The sequence below is a fragment of the Lathamus discolor genome, chromosome 4, assembly GCF_037157495.1.
Source record: "Lathamus discolor isolate bLatDis1 chromosome 4, bLatDis1.hap1, whole genome shotgun sequence".
Taxonomy (NCBI): domain Eukaryota; kingdom Metazoa; phylum Chordata; class Aves; order Psittaciformes; family Psittacidae; genus Lathamus; species Lathamus discolor.
In genome coordinates, this window is record NC_088887.1 from 60,041,616 (window position 1) to 60,053,911 (window position 12,296).

Sequence of the window (12,296 nt, forward strand, 5' to 3'; positions counted from 1 at the left end):
AGACACCTGGAATGAATCAACATAGCAATGAGCAGGCCTGGGCCTGGGCCTGCCAGAGCTGTCAGCAGTCATGTACTGTAGCATGGCCGCTGTTCTGCAAGAGACAGCCTGAACTGAGAAACGGTAGGACAAAACAGGCTCCAGAATGTGAGGAACAGTAGATCTCCACACTGGAGAAGCATGATCAAATCCTGCTGAAGCTGCCCACAGCAATGTAATGATAGGTAGAACTGAGAGGGCACAAGTGTTTGCCTTCATGAGGAAAGAAGCTATCTTTCGCTGGAACTGTTTCACCTGGAGTGATGTTTTACACTAAATACAGCTTTGACAGGCCTCGTCTGTTTTCCCAACCTGCAATTATGAGCAAGTTTTCTACGCTTTGGTGTTTTGGCCTCATGAAACAGTGATGGCTTCAGCTCTCAATGACTCAGTTTGTTAGAAGAGCCACATGCTGGGACTGGAAATAACCCAGCTTCTATGGAATGGTTGCAGCAACTGGAAGAGAGCTCAGTCACCTCTTGTTAAACTGGTTCTGCTTCAAAACTGAGTCTTTTGCCCAATGCCTGTTTTCATTTAATGCCAGTCAAGGATGGACTTTATGGTCAACTGGTGTTTTGGTCATGTAAATACTAAAGCAGTATTCAGGATGACTGGATCAGCATGCTCTTCAGCAGCCCTCTGAACGCAACAGCTAACCAGACTTACTACTAGTTTACTTTGGTGCTGTGTGATCCACCAGCAAGTGGAACATGACTTCTTTTTAATATCGAAAAGAAGAAATCAAACCACCAGAAAGCAAAGCCTCAAGCATCTGCAGAAGCCAAAGTAAATATAATGAAGCACTAGCCTAAACTCTGGGGGACTAATAAAAACAGAGTCTTAAGAAGCAATGAAAACCCCAATATCGCTGTATTTACTGACACATGAGGACTATCCTGGGCAAAATTCTTTTATTGAGCAGAGCTGTATAAAGGTGGCTGCTCAGATCCAAGAACTGATCCAGTTGGATCAGTTGACCTTAAAAGGCAGGGAGGAGGGAAGAAAGGCAGGATAAAAGAGGGTTCCTTTCTTTGAAGCAGCTGAACTGAGCAGCTTAAAGAAATGCTCCAAACTCCTCAGTTCAAACAGAAAGCAAATCTCCAATGATACAACAACCAACACACAGAATGTCTCACCTGTCATACAGAGCTTAATTTCAGATGTGCCAATGTGGGACCTGGCCGCTGGCTGTGAGTTGAATGGTTCCAGGAATGTGGAATGAGAATAAGGCAAATTGTGTGCTGACTTAGGGCCCTTGCATCGACCAACCATATGCAAAAATCTATGTGGTACAGCTATTGAAACAATAAAACCTGAATATTGCTGAAGTCAGCAGGTTCAGCACCAGAGAGTTTCAGCAAATGGACAGCATTTCTGCTGGCTTTGTTTTTAAATGGAGCCTCCTTGTGAAAAGTCACCGATTTAGTCTACACAGCAATATTAGCTCACAGGAGAAGGTCGCGGTAGGTTTCAGGAATGCTGATTAAATCAGCAAACTCGGAAACACTCTCCCCTAACTCAATAAATGTGAGTAATGCCATTTCCTCACTCTGCACAAGGCTGGGAGTCCTTGCTATTTAGATAAACAGCACCCCTCTGTGGCTCCAGACAGCATTCGGGACATCACAGCAGTGCCCCCTGGCCTTAAAAGTTCCTCTGATTTTTCCTGAAGTCTGGGGAAAAAAATAGATCTCTGCTATAGTAGTAGCATTTAAAAAACTTGTACATTGGCAAAGTTCCCTGCTGTTCCTCAACAGATTCATGCACGAAAACTCCTATGAGGAACTGGCAAGTTTGTGCAGTTCAGTGGTGAAAGTCAACAGATCGGAGCACACTGTTAGTCAGACCAGGCTTTTACTTCTCTTCAAGCGCAATATTACAACTTCCCAGACGAGCTTAGTGCAAACTATTTATTTCTTGTACTTAATATTTCTTTCGTCAAAATATCTACAAATGAACCATTCCTCTTTTTCCTTCTACATACTTTCAGATCTCTTCCTGCTCACCTAACAAAATTGTTTCGCCAGTGCTGAACCCTTTTAACCTGTGATGTCTTGTATGTGTTCAAGACACTCAGCTCCTCCAGTTCACACAGAACCTTTTTACAATTCATTTCTACACCCCTACTTGAGGCATTTATCCAGGTATTTTCTATTTTTGTTCAAATCTCCAACACACTGGTTTCTGCTCTTCTCCACTCCCCCATCCTCCCTCCGCCTCATCTTTCATTCCACTTTATCCACTTTGCATTCTCTCCCCTTTGAGTATTTCACTTCTGTTTATTCTTTCCCACTAGCTAGTCTCAGTATCAGAGCCCTGCCACAGCCCTGCTCACTTCCAGGTTGTATTGGGAGCCTGGTGGGAGACACTGTAAAATGGCATGTTATTACACTATGTGCTGTTATGCCTTCCTTACCGAGATCCAAAAGAGGCCTATGCCGCCCCCATGCAGAACTCTGGTCACTATCAGTTACCTACATGCCAAAATGCATGAATAAATACTGATTAAAGAGCAAATGTTTGAAAGCAAAACCCACCCTATGTCTAAGCAGCTTCAAAGCTTCTGCCCTTCTAAGCACCACTTTTCTACTCCATTTTAGCCCTGACTCCTGGCTTAGCTTGCCAATAACCATCCAACAATGTTAATACAGTGCCCTGCATGTCAGATACTGAAGTGGCACATGAGTATTCAGTGTGGATTACCCTGAACTTCCCCTGCATTCCCTCACATGGTCATTCTCAACCTCTGCAAGTACGGACTGCCCCTGAATCTTTCATCAGGCTGGTAGAGTAAGTGGTGGAACCAGAACAGCAGTTGACTCCTTTCAGTTTTCTGAAACTACCATGAGCTCAAAAGTTTTCCTTCCTTGGAAAAGCTGCCCTCTGTAGTAACAGTCTTGACTTACAGCGTGAGAACAAGAATAATGATCAGATTACGATCTACCATGATCCGTAGTCTGACAAGAGACAGGAATGTAGCAATAAAATGCAAAAACAAGCCAACCCCACAAAACAAAACAAAAATCCTCAAACAACAGCTACAGTTTTTTGACAAGCCAGCAACATTCTGGTTAGCAACCTCCACCATAATGACAAACTCATGGGTTAGTGCCGGTACTCCATGCATAACCTGCATAAACCTCATAATCCTCATTGTCTGAGGACTCAAATTATGAGAGCCCAGAAAGAAATAAATGAATACCCAGAGAAGTGGAAGTAGAGATGATGTGGCACAATGCAAAGCACATCCTCAGACACTTCCAAAAATGCAAGTCATAAAAATATTGTACAAATACACTTGGAAATCCCCCACTGTATCAATTCTGTCCTTCCACAGTTATCAGGTAGAAGCCGCTGTCAAAGACAGGACATGAGGCTGGGCTGGTTTTTCCTATCACAAAGTACAACTGTTTTGAGGTTCCTAATCTAGGATGATAAGCCTCAAATCTAGCTATCTATTCTATCTTACCTATTATTAACTGCCTGTTTAATTAAGTAGTTCTTAAGACACATAAAACTAGTTCTGTGTTTGCCCAAGCCCCAGCAGGACCCAAAAAACGAGCATTTCTCAGGACCCTGGGGAGCCCCCATCAATGTGAACATTCCTGGAGCAAAGAAAACACCAGCAGACTGGCAATGCTCTTGAAATGTAAGCCTAACTGCAAGAACCCTCCTACTCAGGGAACATTTAGACCATGGAATTAGGAACAAGAGGCTGCTTCTTGCATTCACCCCAAACTGTGAAAAACAGGCAGCTAACCTAGGTTCAGTTCACTCCAGGAAACATTTTGCACCTGGAAATGCCTCATAGCACTTGGCCTGCCTGCCTCAGAGCCAGTCCATCCTGGTGAGATGAGAAATCACTTCCCCATCTCTCCACTGAGCTCGCACAACCTAAACCAGCAGCATTTCACTGCCTTACTGAAAGGGGTTATACTGGATAACAACCCATGCACTGGAAGAGCCATCTGGTGCTTTTGGAGTTGTCTTCTGAGGATGGCTGGGGAAAGGAAGAGAGGCACAGAAGAGAAAAAGAAGAGCTCATCTCCCAGCATCCTGTGCAACCAGCTCATGCAGTGGAGCTGCAACAAGGATATGGAGGGGAAAAGCAGCGCATGCTGGTGACTGGGCTCCGTGGGGCTGCAGAGCAAGAGTAGAGGGTGCAAGCAGCAAAGGAGCACCTTCTCCACAAGCTGGGTTACTTCACTGGGTGTGACAAACACAGCTGGAGGCTGTGGCTATCCCTGGGAGCTACAAAGCCCTGGCTCTTCTCCCAGCAGTGGGGTTGGAGAAGGAAGCCCAGGCTGAGCTGAGTCTTAGCAATAAACTTCCTCATTAGCAATTACCAATAAAGAAAGCCTCAAAAAGCCCAACACCACATCAGGCAACAACAAAGGCTACAAATGAGGCAAGCTATGGGTGGCAAGCGTCCTTTGCAGATTTAGTCAAAGTGGCTCCTGCAAAGCTTTGCTGATGGCAGCAGCAGAGACAGAATCGGTAATGTGTAACTCACTGCAGAACCAGCACACACAGCCAAGGATGAAATGTGGGGTTCGAGTACTGAGTCAGCCCATGTTAGAGTGCAGAGCCAGTTTAGATACACATAGTAAAACCAAACATTGCCCATTTTCCTTTTTTGCTCTCAGGAGAAGAAGGCAAGACAAACAAACCTCTCATCTTCCTTTGACATGCCTTCCTCTTCCCTTTTCTAGTATCCAATAGCTCTCATTTCCCTGCACTTTGCAGAGCATTGTAAAACAGCTGTTCTGGAGCGCAGAGGTGCAAACACATGGAGCTCAGTCACACCAGCCTGACAACGAGGGAAAACAAATCCCACACCTTCTCTTTGCATCAGCTCGTGGAGACACAAGTTGCAATCAATGAGCTCTGCAGGCAGCCCCTGGCTCTGCTGCCATGGCAAAGGACAGCTAAGGAGATGCCAGTTTCCGTAGCGACACGGGAAATCCAACCGGCGCCTCAAGGGCACCGTGCTGCTTTGCACCACACCGCAGGCTGCTCCTCCTGCACGCTCAACTCCCGCAAGGGCTGCCGCGCCACTGCCCCCTGGCAGAGCAGGGACTGCACCTGCGTTTTCTGAGCTGCTGCTGAACCCTCTAGAGGAAAGGGGCGGGGGTTGAGGAAAATAAATCCCATCAATTTCTAGCAGCACTGCCATATTTCAAGTCAGTCATTAAGTGCTTTAATTAGCTGATATTCCCCAGAAAGATTTATCCTAGCTCCTGCCATGAGTCACTTCTCAAAGCGGTGTTGCAGTGTTACCCACTTCCGGAGACTGCTCCTACGTCGGTATTATTGCATAGCCTTATTTTTCATAAGGAAAGTTCACTTTTTTTGGAAGACCTAAAAGTTTCAGGAAACTATTCTAAATCCGACAAGGGACTGAGAAAAGTCCAGGATATCTTCAGCCATCTGCCTACAGACCATGAAGCTGTGCATACTGGCACAGCATGTCAAGGAACACCTACACCCTCATGCAACTGAAGTTGATTGAAAATGTAACTTCATGTGCTGCAAAGTCCTGTCGAGCTTAATGGAAGTTTGGTCAAAATACAACATGAAGAACATGCGACAGAAAGTCAGCATTCAACAGCGGAACAAAACGGAGCAGGAATAACCCTGAATCAGAAAGTTCTGAGGGTAGAAAGAATTTATAGGGAAAAAAAGAAATATCAGAATGACTACACCCTGTTACAGCTAACAAATGCTGCTCAAGGCCTGATAGATGTCTCTCGCACATACAGGCCGGACCACCTCATGTCTGTTACAAACCTGTGACATGGAGGGCTTTGTCACAGACACTTTCAAACAGAACATTTCCACGGCAGCAGTTAATCTCCAGGATTCCAATGTTAGATGCCAGAGCCATCATCTGCCCAGTACCAACATCAGTCAGTGGCAACTTCATAAATGTATTGGGAAATTAAATATATAAATGAGTAAATTATTTCAATTTTGCTTTTCAGGCCTTCTCAAATCTACAATACTGGCAAACAGCAGCGTTTCAAGACATGGCTACAATTTAAGCAATATTAAAAGCACTTAGCTATCCTTTCTTCATATAAATATTTTATTGCTACAATATTTTATGAACTCTACCCATCAACTTGCCTATTTCAAAATGGAAACTGCGAGCATCACCAATACGCCAAGTGAACAGAAATCTAAAAGAGAAGCAGCACCCAGAGTAACTTATCTTCAGAAGTTTCATTTAAGGGCAGGATCTAACAAACACTCCAACAGGGTTCTCAATCCTGGTGGGTTACAGAATACCACCATGTTTCTGAAAGAGATGCCACAGGCTAGGGAGAGGGAGTAGTCCACACCGATGAGCAGTCTTCGCTCACGAGGAACAGTAATTTGGAGCAACAGGTTAATTTTTCACAATGAGAACAACAAGCCATTGACATAATATCCCCAGGGAAGCTGTGGATTCCCTAACACTGGCCGCTTTCAAGATTCGGCTGGACAGGGCGCTGGGACACGTAGCCTAGGTCATGTATTGCTCAGAAAGGTTGGACCTGTTGATCTTTGAGGCCCAACCTGGTATTCTACAATTCTATGGGATGTGAGGCGGGAGCTCTGCGCCAAGGGACCGGCCTCACCTTCCGCAGCGGCCTCCCTTCTCTGCTGCCCTCCCCGACAGAAAGGCGGCGGCTACCGCTTTCCAACCCTGACTGTTCTATGATTCTATGAAATCAGCTTTGGCCTGCGCCCGCACAGCTTGCGTGGGACCTGGGCCGCAGTCAGGGCTTCATGCGTGATGCTTTGATGTGCTGATTGAAAAGGCTTGTGTGAAGCAGCAGGCTGAAGCAATTAGTTATCACAATGAGGGCTGATCCTCATTACCCGGTGGGTAATTAGCAGCTTTGTAGTCCTTATCATTAGCCTGAGAATCTTCTAGAACATCTTTCCCTTTTCCCCACACCATCCAATTGGGACATAGTTTCAAACTCCCTTTTCAGAGGCTTTTCTGAGGAACCCCTGTGTAGTTTCAGCCGAAAAGATGTCCAGTGATCCTGATGGGAGCACCAATAAAACCATTCCCCCACCCCGAGATCCCTTGTTTCAGCCACAGTGTAATTTGCTCACGTTCCAGGTAGTGCTCTTCCCATTGGGCATTGTAATCTCTCTTCTTCTAACTTATCACCTTTATGAATAATTACACAGTTAGTGAACCTGATGGGCAGTGACTGGCTCTGGACCTTGGGATCTAGTCTGGGGTTACAGCTGCTGTTACCATCGGAGACTCCTCTGCCCTGCTCCCTCAGTAACAGTCAGCGAGCATAATGATTTGGGGTTAGGTACAAAACGATACACATAAATAATAAACCAGCACATTATCTCAAATATTTTGACTGTAAGGACCAAAACATTACAATAAATTGCATTAGGGGATGCATTGTGAGTTCCTTATGCTGTAAAATCTGTGAAACACGCATTTGCAGAACTTCACGTTCAGAATACTTGGGGTATACGTACAAATACAACATAAGTTCTTGATGCTGAAGGCAGTGCGGAATACAGGAAACATCAGAAATTACAGGACCAGACTGGCAAATAACAACTTAACATTGGCACAATTTAAAGAGAAAAAAAACCCAACAAACCAACAAAAAGTGGGGTGTTTGGCAGGGATACCAGGCTTTTATAAACTATGTTTTCATGCCATCAGTTGATCACGTTGAACACTACTGAGCTCCACATGTCACCATCATGCCGTCAAAGGGAGGGAGTTGCAACAGGGAAAATATTTCATTCATTGGGAGCAGAAGGTTTGCCTGACATTTAAAATGATGTGAGGAAAAGAGGTTGCTATCGAGTTAAGCTTTCCCATTCATAGCCTGAAAGTCTTGTCATTCATTAGGGAGAGCTATTTTAAACAAACCCATATGTGGTTGGCAGCAATGTAGATGCAGTATTTCTGAGGCGGGTCTTAGAAATTTTTAGGAATTCACAAAGAGAAAAACACTGAAAAAGCTTACCAAAATTGCCTACAGTTTCTTCTGATGAGGACTCCTTTTCTGATTTAAACAAGCGCTTTACTATTGTTTTGTTATCATCTTCTTGTTTTTCTGTTATCTCAAGCATCTATTAAATCTCCCTCTCTTTTGTCAGAGTACATTTCAAGCTTTAAGATGTTACATTTGTGATAGCAGGCAAGCCTTTCTGAAGTGTAGTCTGTGCCTGTACACAGAAGGCTGGTCCAGAGCTTCAAGCCCTGCCTGAAGGCTGTTGTATAGCAAAAGTCATGGCAAAGAGATGGAACGAGTTCTGGTTTCACATGGAGGCACGCAGTCATTGCTGCTCTCTGCAGCTCCCCACAGCATCATTTACAACCCTCATACAGCTACAGTTCCAAGGCAACCCGGATCCACAGTCACCTTGGGCTTTGAATGGAGCAATCATTGCATAGGTACCCATGTCAGCTTCAAAGTGAGAATCTCTCCAGTAGCTAGGAATGCCTTTTAAAGATGTTAAACTTTCAACCATCTTTGAAACACCTCACCTTTTTAAATTAAAATGAACACTGGTAGGTACATTTTTGACACTTAAACATTTTTGAAATACAGATATGTATATGTGCACACATGTATGTAAATGTATTTTGCATTTGCAATTTAGGGATTCCCACCTGTCAAGAATCTTCCCCTTTGCATTCTGAATGAAAACAGTGTGGGGGCTTGTTGGGTTTTTTTTCTGGTATGGTTTTTCTTTCTGTGTAACTAATTCACTGAGCCCCACTTGCGGTCCTCAGTCCTCTGTCATGCAAACAAAAATGTAATTGGCAGTTCTCAAATACCCAGTGACAGCAGAATTACGTTTTTATGTCCTATTCTTCATATTGTACAGGAATCAGAATGCTCTGGATTATTCTCTGTTATGCTATTATATAAAATTTAATTAACCTGAAACCAAAATGACAATCAACAATGACAACCTACCCCTGCTGAAAAGCAGCACTGAAGCTGCTGGAGGGATGAGCTGGCTGAAGGGGAAGCAGCGGCAGAGAAGGGATTCTATTAATGGAAGGAAGAGTGAAAGAGAAGGAAGCTCAGGAAGGTCTCAGAAGATTCACAGAGAAAGTATGTAAGATTAAGAACAAAAATAATTTCATACTGTTTCTGTCTTTGACTGCTGCTGAATGTACGGCATGTGGGACAAAACCGTGCCTGGCTTAACTACAGAAAATTGATAGCAGCTGTACTTCTGTGGGGATTAGAAGGAACTGCTTCCTGACTCGCAGGTCTCTGTAAAATATCTCCATGCACAACTTGGCTTAATGTATTCTCCAACAGATAAAGCTAGCAAGTTAAGGAACCCAAAAGTGTTTCTGTTAATTTACCACAACCACCACCATTCGTTATTCTTGTCAGTTCTTTTATTGGTTTTCATCCTAAAGACTAGCACATTTACAGCATACATGAATTGGATGAACTAGAATATATAAAACAGTAGCCATATGATATATTAATACTGCCCAAAACCAAATAAATAAAAATATTTCAATGCACAAAGCTTGGCAAATACAGTCGTCTTGGGACAAAACAGTGTTGTATTATACAATAATTTTACATGTATAAATGAAACAAAAGGCAACTGTGCTGTAGGTACTTTCACAGAACATACACAGAACATACTTGGCAACAGTTGTTTTTTTTTTTTACCTTTGTATGTTTTATAATTTAAAAAAAGTACTCAAAAAAGACCATTAGACAGAACTTATTTGTACAGTAACCCTTAATTTCGCCTCTCCTGTGCAACAGAAAAGCTTACTTCACCCTTGTGAAGCGTCCTATGTGGATTTCAAGTTTCACAGTTTTCCTTTTTTGATGAACTGCCCAAGATCTTACTGTTCATTGCGCCCTTTAAACAAGCCCATCGACGTGCATGTACTGACACTGGCGTATATATAAAATGTTAGCTGGACAACCATGTTTTACGTGTAAGCATACTGAAATCAGGATATTTTAAACAAAATAACGCCGTACTTGAGACTGGTATTCCACCACTTTGAAAAGGTGAGCAAAAACCATGCACATACAAAATTCAGCCACTTTTTCTGATTACATTGGTATAGAAAATAAATAAAGGCTCACTAAGCTCGAGAGCAGATCTAATGATCGTTGGCCACAGTGTGAGAGAGTGGCTCTGTTAATTGTTACAACAGACCTCTTGTTCTTCTCTTCCGAAGCTGAACATCACAAGATTTTTAGTGTAACAATACAGGACTTAGAATATAATTCAATATGTTTGAAATATACAAAATAAAATTATCAACTCATAAAAACTAAGGGATACAAAGAGTACAGTTTATACAAAAATAAATGTAGCATTTAATAATGGGCCTGGGACTGAAGGTTGAGCAGAACTAATGGAGCAACATTGTCCAGAGAGATCCCATTGAAAAGTTTTCTCACCATATATTTGTTTACTCATTAGCAAAAAAATAAACCAAAGCCAACATTTATTTATTTATTATGGTGAACAGGGTTGGTAAAATTCCAAGGGACTGTTCTACTGTAGGTGATTTACTCACACCTGGGCCAGGTACTACAATACATAGATTTTGCACACAGTTCAGTGTTTTGTTATCCGAGAGAGACGGAACTAACAGTAACCACCTCACTCAGCAGAACACTCTGACCTGGCTCTCTGACATGCTGCTCAGCGTTTGACTGCAACAAGCAAAATGCAAAAACTGCTGGACCTGTAACCCCCAAACCTGCATGGGAGCAGAATGAACATGACTTGACTGAGAGAGCAGTGACAGCACAGACAAACATTAGTGAGAGGGAGAAAGGAACCAGAAAACAGCCATATACTTACCTGGCTGTTGCTACTTTCACAAGAATAAATGGGCAGATTTTTCTATTCTAAAACTGACATTCTTAGAAGCTAAGAAGAACAGGGCACAGTGTGCTGAAGGAACCTAGCAAGGGCTGATTTAATCCTGTTAGGGATTCTGTTAAAATCTTGATCAAATTTGGAAATTAAGGTTTAGCTGCTTCTTAAAAAGGTATCATAGTTTCAAAGGCATTCTTTGGGAGATTATTTCTGAGGAGATCTGTTGAATGTTTTTTATCAAACACTTATCAAATTGATCACCTTGTCATAAGCTAGAACATACCTAAGGTTCTAGCGCAGCACTGGTAGTACATGAACAGTTCCTTTCTATCAACATGGAGCATTGCCACCTTTCTCAGAAATGCCCTGAAAACAGTCATACTTCCCCCTCCCTGGATTCTGAACACCTGCCCAGGTAAAATGCAAAGAAACCAATTTGGGTTATGGAGTAGCGAGGATGCATTGGGCACTTTCAGCATTTTTGTATTGACATACAAAATTGACATGAGAGAATAAAAATCAAATACCAATAAAAAAAATGTAACCAACCCCCCCAAGATACTTAAAATCCAGAACTGACATAAAAATTCATGGGTAAAAATGTGTTAATTAATATACGACACCATGGGAGAGACCCAACATGTCACATGCAACATTAGCAACCTGCTTGTTGCACTTGCTCTGTAGTGGGGAAGGGCAGAGGGAACTGTTGCTGGTGTTAATGATTAAGCATCACCGTGTTTCCAAAACAGTTCTTAACATCAGATGTGTGCCCAAGTCCTTACTTGCCAAAGAAAACAGGAATTTGTTTTATTTGGACAGAACTAGAAACCAGACTTCATATGCCTGGCCTTTTCTGTACTGTTAATCTCGTTTATGAAGATGCCATCCTATATACAGTAAAACAAATTATACTCCTGGCTTTTATTGTGCTGATTTTTTCTTTTTAAGTTAAACTTCTGTTTCTTGATTGTAACAATGCATTCTACAGCTATTAGACCGTCTAGGATCCAATCCCTTTTTATTTACAACTTTTGAGTTTTACTCGCAGTTTTAAAAAGTTTATGAAAAGCTCAATCTCAAATTCAATTCCGTATAAAAAGATGTGACATGAAACAGCTGCCCAATGCCATTCCTAGAGTCCTTGCCCACCCAGGAGGTACCTAGCTATTTGCATATAGATAATTAGGAAGTAGCACAATATCTGGTCGTCTTACATACACTGAAGGCTATTTAAACGGGCAGAGCGTTTTCACACTATTCTCAAGCTAAGGTGTCAGAATAATTGTTACTAGAGATTCCAATTCTGTAAGTAACATGCTCTGGATAACCTAGCGAAACGTACAAAAAGGTGATTTATCTCCTCTGGATGACAAAATCACGGATTAATC